The following is an 11,221-nucleotide window of genomic DNA, read 5'->3' as shown; positions in this document are numbered from 1 at the left end:
GCAACTACATGTTTTATTGAGGTTGGAATATAGTGAGTTTTTAAAGAGGTGTAATGAATTAAGTTTTCTTATAATGATGGGTAAGTTGTTCCAGTCTGATGGGGCTTTGAACTTAAAAGCACGTCTGCCAATTTCTTTAAAGGTTAAAGGAACGAAAAAGAAGGGTTGCTGAGTGTTTCTGACAGAATATGAGGATGTATATGGAATCAGATATTGTTTTAAGTAAAATGGATAACTAAAGTGGATACATTTGAATATGAGTTGGAGCCAGTGGTGTTGTCTTCTTGAGCTGATTAAACCAGTTTAATGAATGGTACATGGAGCAGTGGTGAGTTCGGTATGGGCACCGTAAGACAAATCTACAGAGACTGTTGTAAATGACATTGAGAGGTTGAAGATGTGATTAATAAGTGTTCTGCTAGACAATTCAATTAAATTCCATTTTATTTGTATAGCGTCTAATACAACAGATGTTGTCTCTAGACGCTTTCCAGAGACCCAGAACATAAACCCCCGAGCAGTTATTACATAAACAATGGCAGTTAGAAACTCCCCTAGTGGGAGAAAAGCCTTAAGCCAAACAGTGGCAAGAAAAACTCCCCTTTAGGAGGGAAGAAACTTTGAGCAGGACCTGGATCATAAGGGGGGACCCTCCTGCCGAAGGCCAGACTGGGGGAGTCGGGGACGTCAACAGCACACAGCAGGCATGACAACATCAGCATAATCTAAAATGGGTAATAACAGTTGTGTGACAATTCTTTTCCTTGTTGGTAGAGTGAAACAGTTTATTGAACGGTAAAGCAGGGGTTCTTAACCTTTCTGACCTTGGGGCCCAATTTTTTCAGTACAGAGTGGCCCATTAAATATAAACACTGTATAGCAGGGGTATTCAACTAAAACTTTAAGAGGTCCATTTAGAGAAAATTTACTCAAGCGAAGGTCCAGAACATCATAATATATATATATATATATATATATATATATATATATATATATATATATATATATATATATATATATAAATATTCAAGTAGCCTCAAAGTTGTATCAACATCTGCATCTGACTGTTATATTAAAAAAAGTACATATTTGCCAATTAACATGTTTAACTTGAATTAAACATATTTTTTTCTCTTAAAAATAAAGTAGATTTTATTTTATTTTTCAAATGCTATCTTATTTTATTTCTCTACCAGCAGTTTGAATTTCCCCTTTTCTTTGTTAATTGTCTCAACACATTTTTATACTAAATTAATATAAACACATCTTAACAATTTAACAGTTTTGCAGTTTTTCTTTCTTCCCCTCTTATAATCTTATGCCCCCACTTTCTGTCGTTCAGTGAGAGAACTGAGCTCTAACTTCTCCTGTCAGGACTTTAAATCTGGGCTGGATGGTGTCAGGTTCTCATATGCATAAGGTGCTCATTGATGAGCCTGAAACGATATTTAGTTTTAATTATGTTCATTGTGGAGAAAGCTGCTTCACAGCTGTATCTGGACCCAAACATGTTTTAAGATGGTCAGCTTATTTTCTGTGACTTCAGTTCAGACTTGAGTGGATATGTTTGATGACAAACTTTGTGTTTTGTTTCAGTTGCGTTTCACTTTCGCACTTTGAACGCCACGGTCTCTGAACGTATGAGACACTGGTTTTGTCCCAGTGGGAAGACTGAACAGGATGAATTTGTCCATTCCGGGTTGCATATTTAAAAATACAGCGAGGACAAAACTTAGTTTGATTTTACTTTAAGTTATTTACATTAATAAGTTGTCAGGACTCAGTGTGTTGGGTTCATCCGAGCTCTCTGGTCGCTGCAGCAGAGTTACTTTCCGATGCTTTTTCGAAAGCCCGAACAGTCCAGTCCAGCAGACACGACAGCCCACGCATCTACATCTACCATCCTTCAGCAGTAACGACGGAGCCCACCGCCCGAGCGGCAGCCTCAGCCGACCTCCCCGGCCGCGGGGACGCGCCGGGATAAATGATCACGCCGCGCTCGCTTGCTCTGGGCGCAGACCCAATTAATCGATCCCTAATCCTGGCGGATCTAAACCTACTCTGTGCAAAATGAAGGATTTTCTCTGTAAATACACACCATTTCTCTTACTATTACACGTACAGCTAGCTGAGTGTCTTCTTCTCCTCATTTGGTCGGGAGTTGCTATGCAGTCCCCGCGGCCCTCGCGGCCCACACGTACAAAACTGAATTTTTTTTGGCGGCCCACTAGATGGTGCTCGCGGCCCAAGTGTGGGCCGCGGCCCTATGGTTAAGAATCACTGCGGTAAAGGATCCCTAGGTTGCGATGTAACTTAGTTGTGATGGACTCGATATGATATTTAAAGGAAATAATGGGTTGATCCAAAGGCCGAGGTGTTTGAATGAGGTCACCTGTTCAAGGGGTGAGCCATCATAAAAAAAAATATTGAGATCTGGGTTATTTCCAAGGCCTTATCTAGTACCAACCAACATTGCACATGATTTTTTTTTGTTTAACAAAAGTTTATTAGATGCTTGCCAATACTGAACAGTAGAAAATTCACTTTGTAAGGATCTCTCAATTACTGATGTGTTATTACCGGATGTATATATTACTGTGTCGTCCGCGTATAAATATATTTGCCAATTGAAACAGGTTTTTGGGAGGTCATTAATAAAAATGGAGAAAAGGAGTGGTCCTTGTGGTTGTCCTTTCTCAACAATTGTATATTTGGATTGGATTCCATTAAGGCTAACACACTGATGTCTGTTGTGGAGATATGAGTTGAACCAAAGAAGAGAGTTTCTAGAGATGCCAATTGAGTAAAGTTTGTCCAGTAGAAGGTAGTGATCAACAACATCAAAAAGCTTTAGTGAGATCCAAAAATATTGCACCAGTGAGTTTACCATTTTCAGAAGCTGTAAATGTATCATTTGTGAATTTTAGAAGAGCTGTGGTTGATTAATCTGAAACCGGACTGGCATGGAGACAAAATATTGTTTTCAGTAATATATTGTGATATTTGATCGAATATTAATTTTTCAAAGATCTTTGAAATGGAGTAGATAATGGAGATTGGGCGGTAATTATTGACTTTGTTTGGATAACCTCTGTTGTATAGTGGAGTAACTATGGCACTTTTCCAAGCAGAAGGGAGGGAGCAAGTTAATAAGGAAAGGTTGTATAAGTCACAGAGGGGATACATTAAAAAATGGGCTGCTAATTTAATACATTTTGTCTCCATGCCGTCTGGACCACATCCACAGTCATTCTTCAATTCATTGATTCCATTTTGAACTTCAATAGGATGTAAGTTTTGGAAAGAAAAACATGAACTACTACATGGAGAGCCAGATGAGGAGATGGAAGTTGCAGATGGACCAAACATAAGGGAGTTACCTACAGCGGAGAAATGTTGATTAAAAATGTTGGAGATAGTTCCGAGATCCTGGATGATTTCATTATTGTGGCAAATCTTAGTGCTAATATTTTTATTGGGTTTGTTAAAAGGAACCCTGGCTATTAAGACTTAGATAAATGTTGGTATCAATTATAACAATGTGATATAAAAAACCTTTTTGATGTCTTCGTTTTTATAAAATTTGAAAATATAATTTAACTAGTAGGTCGCCATTGTTGGGTAGTGACGTCAGACGGTGGCTCCTACTAACCCCCGTCCACTGTTTTGACACCCAGAAACAGATGAAAACACAGCTAAACAGGTGACGGCGCACCAGAAACACAGATCAAAACACAGCTAAACATTAAGGTGACGGCGCACCTACAAAAAAGTAAAGAAAAAAAAAAAAAAAAGTACAGCACCATAAAGCATGAACTATAAAAACACCATAAAACTCAGATAGACTAACCGACCAAGCGTTTCAACTAGCAGATAGCCGATGCTACAATAAAAACCCCAGCCAGATCTGGCGTCATTAAATTAAATAAAGATGTTCTTGCCCATTTGACGCGAAGTCTGCGCCTCCCGTTTCGTCAAAGTCCCGGGCCAGTCCCCTCAGCCTCTGGTCTGTCATCACCCAGCACCGAAGCCGGTTTTAGGGGGGGGCAGGGGTCGGCTATGCCCACCCAAACGTGCATATTGCCCACCGGCGTCTCCATCCCGGCGGCGGCGAGAGCGGAGAGCGGGTGGCGGTGCGCTGCAGGCTGTAGAGCCACGCCTACGCCTTCTAGCCTACGCCGTCTACGCCGTAAGCTACGCCGTCTACGCAGGAGCCTAATGCACTGGTAAGATGCGCACGACATTGATCATTTTTGCAGATCTCCCGTGCATCACAGAACTTTGATCCAGTTTGCCTGAACCGAGACGTCTTATGGGCTCCCTCGTCAGCCTCCACGGCCGGGAGATGCTGCTCATCTATGTTTTGGATACCTGTCCCAGTTAAACTAACGCGGCTTATCTTCCCAGAGCCACCGCTCTACGTCATCGCCCCCAGAATGCATTGCGCAGGTAAAACATGGCGCCTCCCGCAGGTCAAAATATGTAATAAACATTGTAGATTTTTAAAGCAATTAGATTATTTTATGTGTTTCTAACAACATATTTTAGTATAAGAAAACAATTGTGGCTAATTAGGGACTACATGTCTTAATAGCCAGGGTTCCTTTTAAGGACATTATTAATGTTTTTCCAGAACTGTTTGGGGTTGTGCATGTTTTCAGAGAGTTGATTTTTATAGTAATCTGATTTAGCATTACGTGTTTTTGTGTTTTTGTTCGTGGGGGCGGGTGCTCCTGCCTGCGTCGGCGGCCAGGGCGGCTCTGTCTCTCCGGGCAGGCTGGCCCCTCGCCGGGTGGGGGTCGTTGGCCTGGAGGGTGAGGGCCTCCTGGCCACGTGTCCGGCCCGGACCGGGTGGCTGGGGATTGTCTGGAAAATAGAAAAATAGTCAGGCTGCGCCATAGGGCACACAGCTCAGTCTGCAAAGCTCATAAGCGAAGGTAGGATAAGATAAAGTCCAATGTGGGGGAAAAAATAAGAATTACAAATAAGAAGGTATACATTTAAAGAAGAAAGGCATCTCTGGTCAACAAGTGAATAGATCCAAAGTAAGCTCAGATGCTAGTATAACTTTATAATCATACAATTTTTAAATTTTAATGTTCATCATGTCTTCATTTGGTTTCTTTTCACCTTTTAGAAAAAAATGATTTTGCTCTGCGCAGCATTTTCCTCAGCACCGCGTTTTACGACAGTTGCAGCTCCATTGTCAGTTTACGACACCATTTGCGGCAAACAAACCTTGTGGCAGCTGTCCGCATAGACACAGGCCGCATCCAAAATCGCATACTGTTCTACTAATACGTCGTGATTTTCCAAAAATGTAGTATGTAATATGCTGTATGCGAACAAAAGCAAAATCTGCAGTATGCGAAAAATACCCGGATGTCATACTGATTTGGAAAATATCCACAGCATGCATCAGACCAGTCTACCTCGCCTACTGTCCCAGAATGCAATGCGCCATTGACCGGACAGCACAATTTTTTTTATTATTTTTTTTACAAGCTTTATTGAGAAAACACAAGTGCAATACAAAACAGCGGCGACCGGACAGCACAATTTTGTAATGATTGTAATGGTAATATTTTTAATTTTATTCTGTTTTATACCCAGTACGTATACTTGTGATGGAGGGGTTTGTGTGCCCGAGTGATCCTAGGAGCTATGTTGTCGGGGGCATTACGCTCCTGGTAGGGTCTCCCATGGCAAACAGGTCCTAGGTGACGGACCAGACTAAGAGCGGTTCAAGCCTATTATGAAGAGGAAGACAGTAAGGACCATAATGTCGGCCAGATCGGCGTCACCGGGGCCCCGCCCTGGAGCCAGGCCTGGGGTTGGGGCTCGTAGGCAAGCGCCTGGTGGCCGGGTCTTTCCGGTTTCCTCCCGGTCGCGGAACACTGGACCAGCTCTATACCCTCCGCAGGGTGCTCGAGGGTTCATGGGAATTTGCCCAACCAGTCTACATGTGCTTTGTGGATCTGGAGAAGGCATTTGACCGTGTCCTTCGTGCCATTCTGTGCGGGGCGCTCGGTGAGTATGGAGTTCGGGGCCCTCTATTAAGGGCTGTCCGGTCTCTGTATGATTGGAGCAGGAGTTTGGTCCGCATTGTCGGCAGTAGATCAGACTTGTTCCCGGTGCATGTTGGACTCCAGCAGGGCTGCCTTTTGTCACCGGTCCTGTTCATAATTTTTATGGACAGGATTTCTAGGCGCAGCCAGGGGCCGGAGGGGATCCGGTTTGGGAACCACAGGATTTCGTCTCTGCTTTTTGCGGATGATGATGTCGTGTTGGCTTCATCGGAACGGACCTTCAGCATGTGCTGGGGCGGTTTGAGGCCGAGTGCAACGCGGCAGGGACGAGAATCAGCACCTCCAAAACCGAGACCATGGTTCTCCACCGGGAAAGGGTGGCGTGCCTTCTCCGGGTGGGTGGAGAAGTCCTGCCTCAGGTGGAGGAGTTCAAGTATCTTGGGGTCTTGTTCATGAGGGAGGGAACGATGGAGCGGGAGATTGACAGACGGATCGGTGCAGCGTCCGCATTTATGCGGTCGATGTACCGGACCGTCGTGGTGAAGAAGGAGCTGAGTGAAAAGGCGAAGCTCTCGATTTACCGGTCAATCTACGCACCTACCTTCACCTATGGTCATGAACTTTGGGTAGTGACCGAAAGGACGAGATTGCGGATACAAGCGGCCGAGATGAGTTTCCTCCGCAGGGTGGCTGGACGCTCCCTTAGAGATAGGGTGAGGAGTTCGGTCACCCGGGAGGAGCTCAGAGTCGAGCAGCTGCTCCTTCGCATTGAGAGGAGTCAGCTGAGGTGGCTTGGGCATCTATATCGGATCCTCCTGGACGCCTCCCTAGGGAGGTGTTCCAGGCATGTCCCTCCTCCCTAGGGAGGTGTTCCAGGCATGTCCCACCGAGAGGAGACCCCGGGGAAGACCCAGGACACGCTGGAAAGACTATGTCTTTCGGCTGGCCTGGGAACGCCTCGGACTCCGCTCGGAAGAGCTGGAGGAAGAGTCTGGGGTGAAGGAAGTCTGGGCATCTCTGTTGAGGTTGCTGCCCCCGCGACTCAGGAACGGATAAGCGGCGGACGATGGACGGATGGACCAAGTACGTAGAGGTGCACTAAATAAAAACCCAAACATATGTAGCTTAATAAAATAAAATGAAATTCAATAGACTGATATGTTCATTTTAATACATTTATTAAAATTGTGACGGCTCTGATGTACAGAGAGAGCAGAAGCGCTGCTTCTGGGGCTCCAGTAAAAACATGAAACTTCTTTATTCAAACTAATGTGGCAGCTACAACTGTTAGATTTCATCTATTAAACCAACATTTATCTTCCTAAATGATTTATTTCAGCCAGTGGTAATTCTCCACAGAGCTGCAGGTCAGTTCATTGGATCACTTTCCCCCTGGGACGACGGCGCAGGTCGACCCGGCGATCATGTCTGTACTCCGGCCGTGAGCTGCTGCTGCTCCCGAGCCGGCGGCTCTTCTCATCCCGAAAACATCGGAGCAAATTTCTTAACAGGCGTTATTTGGATAAACTGAGCCCAGGTTGGGGATCTTAACGGTTACTTTTACGCCTGAAAAAATATTAAAACTTAATAAAGTGGCATATTAACAGCGCTACAGCTGAAATTAAAACAGCTTTTAGCTCTCGGCTTCCGCTGTCGTTTTGGGGCCAAATGCATTTTGGGATACTTGGCTGCTACTGCTGTGTGAACGGTCTGCTGGAGCGGCATACTGAATCGTTCATTTGGTAGGCAGTACAGTACATACTGATGCAGCATGTAATATGTAGTACGTTATTATGCGATTTCGGATACAGCCATATATACGTAGACGCCTCATGACATGCAGGAACGTAATCCAGCGTTGCCGCTATTTTGGATGGGTCTCCTCACTCAAGGCAAAATTAACTACACTGGAGTTACAGAGTGCCAGTACATGCAAGAAGCTGTTCAAAACAGTTATTTTTCAAGGGTTTTAGCTCCCCAGCCCTAGTTGCAAGCCTAACAGGGTAGTATAAGACCCTAGAATGACCTGGATTTATTTTATTTCTTTATAGATATATTTATTGAGGGCAATAAGAGAAAAAAAAATTAAAAAAAATTCAATATTTTCCCCTTTTCTAACTTTTCATAACAATTAAACAAAAATAAATGAATAAATAATATTAATGAGAAAGAAAGAAAAAATAAATAAATAAAAATAAATAAATACAACAACACACCCCTCTCCGCTTCCCTCCCTCATATGGTCAATCAATACATTACATCATTCAAAATCATATAGCTTCTTTTCACATATGTATAACAATACTGGAGCAAATGAATAATAAAGTAAATTAAAGCTGCAAGCAGCGATGAACGGGCCCTCACACTCACGGCCACCGCCCCCCATAAGCATATCAAAAATGATACCACCCACGACTTCCTATGTCAAACCATTCAAAAGTTATAGCAGAAAAAAGGGACAACCAATCAGAAGAAGGGGCGGGGCTAATTGAGGCCAATGAAGGTCAAGGACTCCATAGAGAATCTGATGACACCACCCCCGACTCTCTATGTCAAACCATTCAAAAGTTATAGCAGAAAATCGGGACAACCAATCAGAAGAAAGGGCGGGGCTAATTAAGGTCAAAGAAGCTCAAGGACTCATTACAGAATCCCATGACACCACCCACAACTCTCTATGTCAAGACATTGCCATAGTCAAGTACAGGGAGGAAAGTGGCAGTAACCAAGTTGCGACATGATACAGGTGTGTACCGATTTTTGTTCATGTACGTCAAACCGTATTATGGGGCTTGAGGCGCAAAGTTTTTTCTGTCTGAACCAATCAGATGAAGGGTGGGCGCGCTTTTTGCCGTCTAGCGTCGCCACGGTAACACTTTTGGAAGAGAAAAGTAATGCGTGGTGTCGGAGGATGGAGACGCACGTTTTGATGTATAACACACCTGGGTGCACGTTACAGTTCGGGCCGCATTAATGACCGAAGAAATGGCATAAATTGCGCCAAAATTACACGATTAATTCAAAATGTTCAAAATGGCCGACTTCCTGTTGGGTTTCGGCCATGGCGCCAAGAGACTTTTCTTTAAGTTGTGACATGATACAGGTGTGTACCGATTTTGGTGCATGTACGTCAAACCGTATTGTGGGGCTTGAGGCACAAAGTTTTCTAGGGGGCGCTGTTGAGCCATTAGGTCCCGCCCATTAATGCAAACCATTAAATATCACATTTTTCACCAGACCTGGCTCAGTGTTTCGAGAGGAGGTAGTAAAACGTTTTTACTTTTAAGTTTAACAGCACACTGGTTGGATGAAAGCTTCGTGCCACACAGTACAATTCTAAACACAAGTTTTATCTTATTTCTAAAGATAAAGGAAGCTCTGAAAACCTTAAAAGGAACCCTGGCTATTAAGACATGTAGGTCTTAAAAGATAAATGTTGGTATCAATTATACCAATGTGATATAAAAAACCTTTTAGATGTCTTCGTTTTTATAAAATTTGAAAATATAATTTAACATGTAGATCGCCATTGTTGTTTACATTCTGGGTAGTGACGTCAGACGGTGGCACCTGCTAGCCCCCGTCCACTGTTTTGACACCCAGAAACAGATGAAAACACAGCTAAACAGGTGACGGCGCACCAGAAACACAGATCAAAACACAGCCAAACATTAAGGTGACGAAGCACCTACCAAAAAGTTAAAAAAAAAAAAAAAAAAAAGTACAGCACCATAAAGCATGAACTATAAAAACACCATAAAACTCAGATAGCTTTTGCTTGCTCGCATTTAGCTGCAAGATCTGCTTCTGCATCTGCTCGTTTTGAGGCTCTAGAAATGACTGACAAGTTATCTTCCCTTTCATCAATAACAGTCTCGGTGTTAGTTCCGCCGAAGATTGACCCATGATCATCTCGATTTAAAATCATTCTCACTCTTTGCTTCTCAGTTTCAGGGTTAAAGGTGTTTTGATCAAGGCCTCTGTCCAGTCGTCTACTGACGAGGTCAGCGATCTCTGTAGTCAGCGTATTACAAGCATCCATTTTCTGTATAATGCCAGGAGAGTTTCGAGTTTCGCAGGAGTGGTCCGTAACTTTGGTTTACTCGATCATATCCACCTTGAACCCGTTGGTTTATATCTTCCAAATCTTCCTTGACACAGAATTTCTTTAGCTTTGTCCTGGCTTCTTTAGCCATCTGCTTCCAGGATTCATAAGCCTTTATGAATGCCGTTATGTGCCATTTAGCTCCTGCTTCACGCATTTGTTTACCCTTTTCTGTGAGCTGCCGCTCACGGCCGCCGGGGGTCGGTTCTTGTGTGTCATTAGGCTTTTCATTTTGATTTCCCTCTTTTGATGACATTATTTAATGAGATTGATCACTTGACTTAACTAAATGTGAAATGACTTGACTAAATGTAAAATAATGTAATAAATCTAAATTTAAGGAGGCCATTGCTCATCTTACGACAGTGGAAAATAGTGAAGCAGTAGAGGCCAGTGACCTGGGTTCTACCTCTGCAGATGTTGATTTCCTTGTTAGTAACACTGCTGATTTCTTGCATTCAGCTTTAGATGAAGTTGCTCCTTTGAAAAGGAGGGTTTCTAGCCACAGGAGCTTAACTCCCTGGTATAATTCAGATATCCGCATGTTGAAACAAAACGTGTGTAAAATGGAAAGGAAGTGGTACTCTTGTAGGTCTGTAGACTCTCATCGTGAATGGAAAGATATTCTAATAGTATATAACCCACGTTTTCTGTTCAGCACTGTAGCCAGGCTGACAAAGAGTCACAACTCTGTGGAGCCGTGCATTCCTGCAGCTCTCAGTAGTGAAGACTTTATGAGCTTCTTTAACAGTAAAATCACGAGAATTAGAGAAGAAATCAACCAGCCGGTTGTGGGCGTTTCTTCAGCTTTAGCGACTTCCCTAGGCTCTGACTTGTCTCTAGACTGTTTTGATCCTATAGACCTCCCTGAGCTGACCTCAATCGTCAATAGAGCTAAGCCAACCACATGTATGTTAGACCCCATCCCGACTCGACTATTCAAAAATGTTTTTTCTCTTATTGGTACGACAATACTAGACCATATCCCTAAACTTAGGATATGTACCACAGGTTTTCAAAGTGGCAGTAATTAAACCTTTACTTAAAAAACCTTCTCTTGACCCAGACACCTTAGCTAATTATAGGC

The sequence above is a fragment of the Cololabis saira genome, chromosome 20 (genome assembly GCF_033807715.1).
Source record: "Cololabis saira isolate AMF1-May2022 chromosome 20, fColSai1.1, whole genome shotgun sequence".
NCBI classification, from domain to species: domain Eukaryota; kingdom Metazoa; phylum Chordata; class Actinopteri; order Beloniformes; family Belonidae; genus Cololabis; species Cololabis saira.
This window is presented reverse-complemented; position numbering follows the sequence as displayed.